Source organism: Schistocerca gregaria, chromosome 11 (assembly GCF_023897955.1).
Source record: "Schistocerca gregaria isolate iqSchGreg1 chromosome 11, iqSchGreg1.2, whole genome shotgun sequence".
In the NCBI taxonomy this organism is placed as follows: Eukaryota; Metazoa; Arthropoda; class Insecta; order Orthoptera; family Acrididae; genus Schistocerca; species Schistocerca gregaria.
Window position 1 is genome coordinate 19599798 of NC_064930.1, and position 14453 is coordinate 19614250.

Genomic DNA, 14453 nt, shown 5'->3' on the forward strand with positions numbered 1-14453 from the left:
TTCCTCGTATTCACTGTACTCATAAAACTGCGCTTCGTAGGATGTCTTTTGCAATTTTCATCATGTAGATATGTACCAGGGTAAAGAACATTCGAGATGCAGGATAATGGTGCCTGAAATCGATATTTGAATTCGTTACTCATTGTAGCTTTGCGCAAATTCAGACAGTAATAGACTGCGTACTATATGTCGAATAGGTGTGCTAGTTCGATGAATCGAAAGACAATGCTGTGACGTTTGGCATGATGTGTTAAAAGTTGGGTTTTTGGAAATAAAGCTTTTTCTCAAATATGGAAAAATCGCAAAGCCCCGGGTGTGTACAATTTTTTCCTCGAATTCACTGTACTCATAAAACTGCGTTTCCTAGGATGTGTTTTGTAGTTTTCATCATGTAGATATGTACCAGGGTAAAGACCGTTCGATTTGCTGATTAATAATGCCTGTAATCGACATTTGAATTCGTTACTCATTGTAGCTATGCGTAAGTTCAGACGGTAATAGACTGCGTACTATATGTCGACTAGGTGTGCTTGTTCGATGAATCGAAAGACAATGCAGTGACGTTTGGCATGATGTGTAAAAAGTGGGGATTTTGGGAACAAAGCTTTTTCTCAAATATGGAAAAATCCCAAAGCCCCGGGTGTATACACATTTTTTCCTCGAATTCACTGTACTCATGAAACTGCGCTTAGTAGGATGTGTTTTGTAGTTTTCATCATGTAGATACGAACTAGGGTAAAGAACGTTCGATTTGCAGAATAATATTCCCTGTAGTCGACATTTGAATACGTTACTCTTTGTTGCCTTGTGCAAGTTCAAACGGTAGCAGACTGCGTACTATTTGTCGAATAGATGTGCATGTGATATGAATCTAAAGAGGATGATATGACGTTTGGCATGATGTGTAAAAAGTGGGGTTTTTGGAAACAAAGCTTTTTCTCAAATATGGAAAAATCGCAAAGCGCCGGGTGCATACACATTTTTTCCTCGAATTCACTGTACTCATAAAACTGCGCTTCCTAGGATGTGTTTTGTAGTTTTCATCTTGTAGGTTTGTACCAGGGTAAAGAACGTTCGATTTGCAGATTAATAGTCCTGTAATCGACATTTGAATTCGTTAATCTTTGTAGCCTTGCGCAAGTTCAGACGGTAATAGACTGCGTACTATATGTCGAATAGGTGTGCTAGTTCGATGAATCGAAAGACAATGCAGTGACGTTTAGCATGATGTGTAAAAAGTGGGTTTTTGGAAACAAAGCTTTTTCTCAAATATGGAAAAATCGCAAAGCCTCAGGTGTATACATATTTTTTCTGCGAATTCACTGTACTCATAAGACTGCGGTTCCTAGGATGTGTTTTGTAGTTATCATCATGTACATATGTACCAGGGTAAAGACCGTTCGGTTTGCAGATTAATAGTCCTGTAATCGACATTTGAATTCGTTAATCTTTGTAGCCTTGCGCAAGTTCAGACGGTAATAGACTGCGTACTATATGTCGAATAGGTGTGCTAGTTCGATGAATCGAAAGACAATGCAGTGACGTTTGGCATGTTGTGTAAAAAGTGGGTTTTTGAAACAAAGCTTTTTCTCAAATATGGAAAAATCGCGGTGCCCCGGGTGTATACACATTTTTTCCTCGCATTCATTGTACTCATAAACCTGCGCTTCCTAGGATGTGTTTTGTAGTTTTCATCATGTACATATGTACCAGGGTATAGAACGTTCGATTTGCAGAATAATGGTGCCTGTAATCGATATTTGAATTCGTTACTCTTTGTACCTTTGCGCAAGTTCAGACGGTAATAGACTGCGTACTATGTGTCGAATAGGTGTGCTATTTCGATGAATCGAAAGACAATGCAGTGACGTTTGGCATGATGTGTCAAAAGTTTGGTTTTTGGAAGCAAATCTTTTTCTCATATATGGGAAAATCGCAATGCCCCGGGTGTACACACATTTTTTCCTCGAATTCACTGTAGTCATAAAACTGCGCTTCCTAGGATGTGTTTTGCAGTTTTCATCATGTAGATATGTACCAGGGTAAAGAAAGTTCGATTTGCAGGATAATGGTGCCTGAAATCGATATTTGAATTCGTTACTCATTGTAGCTTTGCGCAAGTTCAGACAGTAATAGACTGCGTACTATATGTCGAATAGGTGTGCTAGTTCGATGAATCGAAAGACAATGCAGTGACGTTTGGCATGATGTGTAAAAAGTGGGGATTTTGGAAACAAAGCTTTTTCTCAAATATGGAAAAATCGCAAAGCCCCGGGTGTATACACATTTTTTCCTCGAATTCACTGTACTCATAAAACTGCGCTTAGTAGGATGTGTTTTGTAGTTTTCATCATGTAGATACGTACCAGGGTGAAGAACGTTCGATTTGCAGAATAATATTCCCTGTAGTCGACATTTGAATACGTTACTCTTTGTTGCCTTGCGCAAGTTCAAACGGTAGCAGACTGCGTACTATTTGTCGAATGGAGGTGCAAGTGATATGAATCTAAAGAGGATGATATGACGTTTGGCATGATGTGTAAAAAGTGGGGTTTTTGGAAACAAAGCTTTTTCTCAAATATGGAAAAATCGCAAAGCGCCAGGTGCATACATATTTTTTCCTCGAATTCACTGTACTCATAAAACTGCGCTTCCTAGGATGTGTTTTGTAGTTTTCATCATGTAGGTTTGTACCAGGGTAAAGAACGTTCGATTTGCAGAATAATGGTGCCTGTAATCGGTATTTGAATTCATTAATCTTTGTAGCTTTGCGCAAGTTCAGACTTTAATAGACTGTGTAGTATATGTCGAAAAGGTGTGCAGGTTCGATGAATCGAAAGGCGATGCAGTGACGTATGGCATGATGGGTAAAAAGTGGGGTTTTTGGAAACAAAGGTTTTTCTCAAATATGGAATAATCGCAAAGCCCCGGGTGTATACACATTTTTCCCCGAATTCACTGTACTCATAAGACTGCGCTTCCTAGAATGTGTTTTGTAGTTTTCATCATATACATATGTACCAGGGTAGAGTCCGTTCGATTTGCTTATTAATAGTCCCTGTAATCGACATTTGAATTCGTTACTCTTTGTAGCTTTGCGCAAGTTCTGACGGTAAAAGACTGCGTACTATATGTCGAATAGGTGTGCTAGTTCGATGAATCGATGGACAATGCAGTGACGTTTGGCATGATGTGTAAAAAGTGGGTTTTTTTGGAAACAAAGCTTTTTCTCAAATATGGAGAAATCGCAAAGCCCCTGGTGTATACACATTTTTTCCTCGAATTCACTGTACTCATACAACTGCGCTTCCTAGGATGTGTTTTGTAGTTTTCATCATGTAGGTATGTACCAGGGTAAAGAACGTTCGATTTGCAGAATAATGGTGCCTGCAATCGATATTTGAATTCGTTACTCATTGTAGCTTTGCGCAAGTTCAGACGGTATTAGACTACGTACTATATGTCAAATAGGTGTGCTAGTTCGATGAATCGAAAGACAATGCAGTGACGTTTGGCATGATGTGTAAAAAGTGGGGATTTTGGAAACGAAGCTTTTTCTCAAATATGGAAAAATCGCAAAGCCTCGGGTGTATACACATTTTTTCCTCGAATTCACTGTACTCATAAAACTGCGCTTCCTAGGATGTGTTTTGTAGTTTTCATCATGTAGATATGTACCAGGGTGAAGAACGTTCGATTTGCAGAATAATATTCCCTGTAATCGACATTTGAATACGTTACTCTTTGTAGCCTTGTGCAAGTTCAAATGGTAGCAGACTGCGTACTATTTGTCGAATAGAGGTGCCAGTGATATGAATCTAAAGAGGATGATATGACGTTTGGCATGATGTCTAAAAAGTGGGGTTTTTGGAAACAAAACTTTTTCTCAAATATGGAAAAATCGCATAGCCCCGGTTATATACACATTTTTTCCTCGAATTCACTGTACTCATAAAACTGCGCTTCCTAGGATGTGTTTTGTAGTTTTCATCATGTAGATATGTACCAGGGTGAAGACCGTTCGATTTCCTGATTAATAGTCCCTGTAATCGACATTGGAATTCGTTACTCTTTGTATCTTTGCGCAAGTTCAGACGGTAATAGAGTGCGTACTATATGTCGAATAGGTGTGCTATTTCGATGAATCGAAAGACAATGCAGTGACGTTTGGCATGATGTGTAAAAAGTGGGGTTTTTGGAAACAAAGATTTTTTGTCAAATATGGAAAAGTTGCAAAGCCCCGGGTGTATACACATCTTTTCCTCGAATTTACTGTACTCATAAGACTGCGCTTCCTAGGATGTGTTTTGTAGTTTTCATCATGTAGATATGTACCAGGGAAAAGAAAGTTCGATTTGCAGAATAATGGTGCCTCTAATTGATATTTGAATTCGTTACTCTTCGTAGCTTTGCGCAAGTTCAGACTGTAATAGACTGTGTACTATATGTCGAAAAGGTGTGCAGGTTCAATGAATCGAAAGACAAAGCAGTGACGTATGGCATGATTGGTAAAAGGTGGAGTTTTTGGAAACAAAGCTTTTTCTCAAATATGGAATAATCGCAAAGCCCCGGGTGTATACACATTTTTTCCTCGAATTCACTGTACTCATAAAACTGCGTTTCCTAGGATGTGTTTTGTAGTTTTCATCATGTAGATAAGTACCAGGGTGAAGAACGTTCGATTTGCAGAATAATATTCCCTGTAGTCGACATTTAAATACGTTACTCTTTGTTGCCTTGCGCAAGTTCAAACGGTAGCAGACTGCGTACTATTTGTCGAATAGAGGTGCAAGTGATATGAATCTAAGGAGGATGATATGACGTTTGGCATGATGTGTAAAAAGTGGGGTTTTTAGGAAACAAAGCTTCTTCTCAAATATGGAAAAATCGCAAAGCCCAGGGTGTATACACATTTTTTCCTCGAATTCACTGTAGTCATAAAACTGCGCTTGCTAGGATGTGTTTTGTAGTTTTCATCATGTAAATATGTTCCAGGGTAAAGAACGTTCGATTTGCAGAATAATGGTGCCTGTAATCGACATTTGAATTCGTTACTCTTTGTAGCTTTGCGCAAGTTCAGACGGTAATAGACTGCGTACTATATGTCGACTAGGTGTGCTTGTTTGATGAATCGAAAGACAATGCAGTGACGTTTGGCATGATGTGTAAAAAGTTTGGATTTTGGAAACAAAGCTTTTTCTCAAATATGGAAAAATCGCAAAGCCCTGGGTGTATACACATTTTTTCCTCTAATTCACTGTACTCATAAAACTGCTCTTCCTAGTATGTGTTTTGTAGTTTTCATCATGTAGATATGTACCAGGGTGAAGAACGTTCGATTTGCAGAATAATATTCCCTGTAATCGACATTTGAATACGTTACTTTTTGTAGCCTTGCGCAAGTTCAAATATTAGCAGACTGCGTACTATTTGTCGAATAGAGGTGCCAGTGATATGAATCTAAAGAGGATGATATGACGTTTGGCATGATGTCTAAAAAGTGGGGTTTTTGGAAACAAAGCTTTTTCTCAAATATGGAAAAATCGCATAGCCCCGGTTGTATACACATTTTTTCCTCGAATTCACTGTACTCATAAAACTGCGCTTCCTACGATGTGTTTTGTAGTTTTCATCATGTAGATATGTACCAGGGTGAAGACCGTTCGATTTCCTGAATAATAGTCCCTGTAATCGACATTGGAAATCGTTACTCTTTGTATCTTTGCGCAAGTTCAGACGGTAATAGACTGCGTACTATATGTCGAATAGGTGTGCTAGTTCGATGAAGCGAAAGACAATGCAGTGACGTTTGGCATGATGTGTAAAAAGTGGGTTTTTGGAAACAAAGCTTTTTCTCAAATGTGGAAAAATCGCAAAGCCCCTCGTGTATACACTTTTTTCCGCGAATCCACTGTACTCATAAATTTGCGCTTCCTAGCATGTGTTTTGTAGTTTTCATCATGTACATATGTACCAGGGTAAAGACCGTTCGATATGCAGAATAATGGTGCCTGTAATCGGTATTTGAATTCGTTACTCACTGTAGCTTTGCGCAAGTTCAGACGGTAATAGACTGCGTACTATATGTCGAAAAGGTGTGCTATTTCGATGAATCGAAAGGCAATGCAGTGACGTTTGGCATGATGTGTAAAAAGTGGGGTTTTTTGGAAACAAAGCTTTTTCTCAAATATGGAAAAATCGCGGAGCCCCGGGTGTATACACATTTTTTCCTCGAATTCACTGTACTCATAAAACTGCGCTTCCTAGGATATGTTTTGTAGTTTTCATCATGTAGATTTTTTAGACGAAAAAATTCGGCAATTATGTCGCAAAATTGTTGCACTGTATGAGAAACATGCTCCTCAACGCACTGTTAAAGTAAAGAGAGCTCCCGCTCCGTGGCTCACAACTGCATTACGCCAGTTAATGAATAAACGTGATGCTGCACATAGGGCCCTCATGCGTAATCCAACTCCCGAGGGGTACGAAGCTTATACGAAACTCCAAAACAGAATCAAGCAAAGCGTGAGGAATGCCAAAATCAGACATGCCCCCTCTGTCGTATGCGGCATATCAAAATCTGCTGCACTGTGGAAAAAGCTCGCAGTTTCGGTATAGGGAAGCGAAGATCTGACGCTGTTTATCAAGCGTCTGCAGAAGAATTAAACGATTTCTTCTCAACAGCTGCAAACTGCCACGCAGCGACAAATTACCAGCCCCAAGATATCAATCCCTCGAGAGACAAGTTTTGCCTAAAACATGTCACTACCGGCACAGTACACAAGGCAATTATGAGAATCTCTTCCGAGGCAGTAGGAAATGATGGAGTGAGCATTGTCATGATTAAGAACGTCGTAGACACTATTATTCCAGTTATCACAGACATCTTCAACCTGTTTCTTGTCAGTAGTACATATCCTACTGAGTGGAAGCAAAGTTTAATTAAGCCTATACCCAAGACTGACAACCCTAAGTCGCCAGGTGACTACAGGCCGATCAGCATACTACCTGCAACTTCTAAAGCCCTAGAGTACATAGTCCAAGAACAACTGACGGATTACCTCAAAACTCATAACATCCATGACGAATATCAGTCAGGCTTTCGAAAGCACCATAGTACAGCAACCACATTAATCAAAGTAACTGATGACATTATACATGCTATGGACAGACGTGAAGCTACTATCCTAACACTGCTTGACTTTAGCAAGGCTTTTGACATAGTTGACTTCAATATATTACTAATTAAAATGAAACAGCTGAATTTCTCAAAGAGCACAATACACTGGTTCGACAGCTACCTCAAAAACAGAAGTCAACAAGTCATTTGTGGGTCGGAAAAGTCATCATGGAAAAGCGTGCGCACTGGAGTTCCCCAAGGCTCCGTCCTTGGTCCACTACTCTTCTCACTGTACATTAATGATATTTCTTCAGTGATTCACTCCTGCAACTACCATCTTGATGCCGACGACATCCAACTGTACATAAGTGCAAGCCCCAAAAACTTTGCTGGCGCAGTAGCGAGTATGAACGCAGATCTTTGCTCTGTTTCTCGATGGGCACAGAAACTAGGTCTGAAACTAAACCCCAAGAAATCCCAGGTCATGCTTATATCTCATCCAAGGTTAATCAGGCGGTACTTTCGCGAAAAAGTCCCTAAAATACTCCCCGATGGTACCCAACTACCATACCAAAACACAGTAAAAGACCTTGGAATAATCTTGGATGAACACCTAAACTGGGAAGAACAAACAGTCACAGCTTGCCGGAAATCGCTCTCCTCCCTACATGCAATTCAAAAATTTAGAAAAATATTTCCAACCCATGTTAAACAAAAATTAGTCCAAACACTAGTCTTGCCTAATTTTTACTACTGCGACGTTGTACAACATGGCACAAATAGTGAAAATTCTAGATGCCTCGAGCTAGGGATGAAAGCTTGTGTTAGATACATGTGCAATATTCGGTTGTATGATCATATCAGTCCTTCATACTCCCAGCTAGGTTGGATACGCCCACATACGGCACGCGATCTCCACACGATGTGCTTACTTCATCGATTTCTTAGCCACTGGTGCCCCCAATACTTATCTTCTCACATTAAACACCTATCATCATTCCACAATCGCAACACCAGATCGGATACGTCTATCATCTTGGCTGTACCTTTACATAACACAAAATCTTTCTCCGTGTCATTCTCCATCTCAGCCATACGACTATGGAACGCGCTCCCCTGTGATCTGCGTCTTATCCAGAACTACTCAACATTCAAGAGGGAACTCAAAACTTACATATTAGAGACGGTATAGCCACCATTATTGTGCCCCTCCCATCTCTTTCTTTCTCCTCTCCATCACAGCTACGAATTTTACCGTTCTATTTCTCTTCCTCCTAACTATCTACCTCTTATATATCTCTTTCAACCCATTCTATCGTCTTATGTCTCTGCTCAATGAGAATAACTCACAAACTGCAAGAACATAACGAGAAAATTCCCAAATAACAATGGGACTGACATTCAGAAAAGAAAAGTATGTTTACTTTCATATACATAGTCATTCTTATTATTATTATTACTATTATTAATATAACTTTTATTATTATTATAATTATTATTATTATTATTATTATTATTATTATTGTCATAATTATTTTTTATTGTTATAATTATCATTGTACTACTGTTATAATATTGATTTTTTTCTTTAACATCAATACTGCATAATAGGCTGTATGTCCTTAATGTTAAGTAGAAACTGTAACTCGTTCAATCTGAGTATGCCTGGTTAGGTGTATGAGAGGGCCTGAAGGCCCTATTCTTGCCAGGTAAAATAAATGCATCAATAAATAAATAAAGAACGTTCGACTTGCAGAATAATGGTGCCTTTAATCGATATTTAAATGCGTTACACTTTGTAGCTTTGCGCAAGTTCAGTCGGTAATAGACTGCGTACTATATGTCGAATAGGTGTGCTAGTTCGATGAATCGAAAGACAATGCAGTGCCGTTTGGCATGATGTGTAAAAAGTGGGTTTTTTTAAACAAAGCTTTTTCTCAAATATGGAAAAATCGCAGAGCCCCGGGTGTATACACATTTTTTCTTCGAATTCACTGTACTCATAAAACTGCGCTTCCTAGGATATGTATTGTAGTTTTCATCATGCAGATATGTACCAGGGTAAAGACCGTTCGATTTGCTGATTAATAATTCCTGTAATCGACATTTGAATTCGTTACTCATTGTAGCTTTGCGCAAGTTCAGACGGTAATAGACTGTGTACTATATGTCGAATAAGTGTTCTAGTTCGATGAATCGAAAGACAATGCCGTGACGTTTGGCATGATGTGTAAAAAGTGGGTTTTTGGAAACAAAGCTTTTTCTCAAATATGGAAAAATCGCAGAGCCCCAGGTGTATACACATTTTTTCCTTGAATTCACTGTACCCATAAAACTGCGCTTCCTAGGATGTGTTTTTGTAGTTTCATCATGTAGATATCTAACAGGGTGAAGAACGTTCAATTTGCAGAATAATATTCCCTGTAATCGACATTTGAATACCTTATTCTTTGTAGCCTTGCGCAAGTTCAGACGGTAGTAGACTTTCAGACGGTAGTAGACTGCGTACTATTTGTCGAATAGTGGTGCCAGTGATATGAATCTAAAGAAGATGATGTGACGTTTGACATGATGTGTAAAATGTGGGGTTTTTGGAAACAAAGCTTTTTCTCAAATATGGAAAAATCGCAAAGCCCCAGGTGTATACACATTTTTTCCTCGAATTCACTGTACTCATAAAACTGCGCTTCCTACGATGTGTTTTGTAGTTTTCATCATGTAGATATGTACCAGGGTGAAGACCATTCGATTTCCTGATTAATAGTCCCTGTAATCGACATTCGAATTCGTTACTTTTTGTAGCTTTGCGCAAGTTCAGCCAGTAATGGACTGCATACTATATGTCGAATAGGTGTGCCAGTTCGATGAATCGAAAGACAATGCAGTGACGTTTGGCATGATGTGTAAAAAGTGGGGTTTTTGGAAACAAAGCTTTTTCTCATATATGGAAAAATCGAAAGCCCCGGGTGTATACACATTTTTTTGCTCGAATTCACTGTACTCATAAAACTGCGCATCCTAGGATGTGTTTTGTAGTTTTCATCATGTAGATTTGTACCAGGGTAAAGAACGTTCGATTTGCAGAATAATGGTGCCTGTAATCGATATTTGAATTCGTTACTCTTTGTAGCTTTGCGCAACTTCAGACGGTAATAGACTGCGTACTATATGTCGAATATGTGTGCTAGTTCGATGAATCGAAAGACAATGCAGTGACGTTTGGCATGATGTGTAAAAAGTGGGGTTTTTGGAAACAAAGCTTTTTCTCAAATATGGAAAAATCGCAAATACCCCGGTGTATACACATGTTTTCCTCGAATTCACTGTACTCATAAAACTGCGCTTCCTAGGATATGTGTTGTAGTTTTCATCATGTAGCTATGTACCAGGGTAAAGAACGTTCGATTTGCAGAATTATTGTGCCTGTAATGGATATTTGAATTCGTTACTCTTTGTAGCTTTGCGCAAGTTGAGACGGTAATAGACTGTGTACTATATGTCGAAAAGGTGTGCTAGTTCGATGAATCGAAAGACAATGCAGTGGCGTTTGGCATGATGTCTGAAAAGTGGGTTTTTTGGAAACAAAGCTTTTTCTCATATATGGGAAAATCGGAAAGCCCCGGGTGTATACACATTTTTTCCTCGAATTCACTGTACTCATACAACTGCGCACCTTAGGATGTGTTTTGTAGTTTTCATCATGTAGATATGTACCAGGGTATAGAACGTTCGATTTGCAAAATAATGGTGCCTGTAATCGATATTTGAATTCGTTACTTTTTGTAGCTTTGCGCAAGTTCAGACGGTAATAGACTGTGTACTATATGTCGAATAGGTGTGCTAGTTCGATGAATCGAAAGATAATGCAGTGACGTTTGGAATGATGTGTAAAAAGTGGGGTTTTTGGAAACAAAGCTTTTTCTCAAATATGGAAAAATCGAAAAGCCCCGGATGTATACACATTTTTTCCCCGAATTCACTGTACTCATAAGACTGCGCTTCCTAGGATGTGTTTTGTAGTTTTCATCATTTACATATGTACCAGCGTAAAGACCGTTCGAGTTGCTAATGAATAGTCCCAGTAATCGACGTTTGAATTCGTTACTCTTTGTAGCTTTGCGCAAGTTCAGACGGTAATAGACTGCGTACTATATGTCGAATATGTGTGCTAGTTCGATGAATCGAAAGACAATGCAGTGACGTTTGGCATGATGTGTAAAAAGTGGGGTATTTGGAAACAAAGCTTTTTCTCAGATATGGAAAAATCGAAAAGCCCCTGCTGTATACACATTTTTTCCTCGAATTCACTGTACTCAAAAACTGTGCTTCCTAGGATGTGTTTTGTAGTTTTCATCATGTAGATTTTTTAGACGAAAAAATTCGGCAATTATGTCGCAAAATTATTGCACAGTATGATAAACATGCTCCTCAACGCACTGTTAAGGTAAAGAGAGGTCCCGCTCCGTGGCTCACAACTGCATTAAGCCAGTTAATGAATAAACGTAATGCTGCATATAGGGCCTTCAAGCGTAACCCAACTCCCGAGGGGTACAAAGCTTATAGGAAACTCCGAAACAGAACCAAGCAAAGCGTGAGGAATTCCAAAGTCAGACAGGCCCGCTCTGTCGTTTGCGGCATATCAAAACCTGCTGCACTATGGAAAAAGCTGCGCAGTTTCGGTATAGGGATGCGAAGATCTGACGCTGTTTATCAAGCGTCTGCAGAAGAATTAAACGATTTCTTCTCAACAGCTGCAAACTGCCACGCAGCGACAAATTACCAGCCCAAGATATCAATCTCTCGAGAGACAAGTTTTTCCTAAAACATGTCACTACCGGCACAGTACACAAGGCAATTATGAGAATCTCTTCCGAGGTAGTAGGAAATGATGGAGTGAGCATCGGCATGATTAAGAACATCGTAGACACTATTATTCCAGTTATCACAGACATCTTCAACCTGTCTCTTGTCAGTAGTACAATCCTACTGAGTTGAAGCAAAGTTTAATTAAGCCTACACCCAAGACTGACAACCCTTAGTCGCCAGGTGACTACAGGCCGATCAGCATACTACCTGCAATTTCTAAAGCCCTAGAGTACATCGTCCATGAACAACTGACGGATTACCTCAAAACTCATAACATCCATGACGAATATCAGTCAGGCTTTCGAAAGCACCATAGTACAGCAACCACATTAATCAAAGTAACTGATGACATTAAACATGCTATGGACAGATGTGAAGCTACTATCCTAACACTGCTTGACTTTAGCAAGGCTTTTGACATAGTTGACTTCGATATATTACTAATTAAAATGAAACAGCTGAATTTCTCAAACAGCACAATACACTGGTTCGACAGCTACCTCAAAAACAGAAATCAACAAGTCATTTGTGGGTCGGAAAAGTCATCATGGAAAAGCGTGCGCTCTGGAGTTCCCCAAGGCTCCGTCCTTGGTCCACTACTCTTCTCACTGTACATTAATGATATTTCTTCAGTGATTCACTCCTGCAACTACCATCTTTATGCCGACGACATCCAACTGTACATAAGTGCAAGCCCCAAAAACATTGCTGGCGCAGTAGCGAGTGTGAACGCAGATCTTTGCCCTGTTTCTCGATGGGCACAGAACCTAGGTCTGAAACTAAACCCCAAGAAATCCCAGGTCATACTTATATCTCATCCAAGGTTAATCAGCCGGTACTTTCGCGTAACAGTCCCTAAAATACTCCTCAATGGTACCCAACTACCATACCAATACACAGTAAAAGACCTTGGAATAATCTTGGATGAACACCTAAACTGGGAAGAACAAACAGTCACAGCTTGCCGGAAATCGCTCTCCTTCCTACGTGCAATTCAAAAATTTAGAAAAATATTTCCAACCCATGTTAAACAAAAATTAGTCCAAACACTAGTCTTGCCTAATCTTTACTACTGCGATGTAGTACAACACGGCACAAATAGTGAAAATTCTAGATGCCTCGAGTCCAAACACTAGTCTTGCCTAATCTTTACTACTGCGATGTAGTACAACACGGCACAAATAGTGAAAATTCTAGATGCCTCGAGCTAGTGATGAATGCTTGCGTTAGATACGTGTGCAATATTTGGTTGTATGATGATATCAGTCCTTCATACTCCCAGCTAGGTTGGATACGCCCACATACGGCACGCGATCTCCACACAATGTACTTACTTCATCGATTTCTTAGCCACTGGTGCCCCCGATACTTATCTTCTCACATTAAACACCTATCATCATTCCACAATCGCAACACCAGATCGGATACGTCTATCATCTTGGCTGTACCTTTACATAACACAAAATCTTTCTCCGTGTCATTCTCCATCTCAGCCATACGACTATGGAACGCGCTCCCCTGTGATCTGCGTCTTATCCAGAACTACTCAGCATTCAAGAGGGAACTCAAAACTTACATATTAGGGACGGTATAGCCACCATTGTTGTGCCCCTCCCATCCCTTTCTTTCTCCTCTCCATCACAGCTACGAATTTTACCGTTCTATTTCTCTTCCTCCTAACTATCTACCTCTTAAATATCTCTTTCAACCCATTCTATCGTCTTATGTCTCTGCTCGATGAGAATAACTCACAAACTGCAAGAACATAACGAGAAAATTCCCAAATAACAATGGGACTGACATTCAGAAAAGAAAAGTATGTTTACTTTCATATACATAGTGTTTATTATTATTATTACTATTATTATGATTATTACTATTATTATTATCATAACTATTATTATTTTACTATTATTATTATTATTATTATTATTATTATTGTTATAATTATTTTTTATTGTTATAATTATCATTGAACTACTGTAATAATATCGATTTTTTTCTTTAACATCAATACTGCATAATAGGCTGTATGTCCTTAATGTTAAGTAGAAACTGTAACTCGTTCAATCTGAGTATGACTGGTTAGGTGTAAGAGAATGCCTGAAGGCCTTACTCTTGCCATGTAAAATAAATGCATAAATAAATAAATAAAGAACGTTCTGTTGGCAGAATAATGGTCTCTGTAATCGATATTTGAATGCGTTACTCTTTGTAGCTTTGCGCAAGTTCAGACGGTAATAGACTGCGTACTATATGCCGAATAGGTGTGCAAGTTCGATGAATCGAAAGACAATGCAGTGACGTTTGGCATGATGTGTAAAAAGTGGGGTTTTGTTAAACAAAGCTTTTTCTCATATATGGAGATATCGCAAAGCCCCTGGTGTAAACACATTTTTTCCTCGAATTCACTGTACCCATATAACTGCGCTTCCTAGTATGTGTTTTGTAGTTTTCATCATGTAGA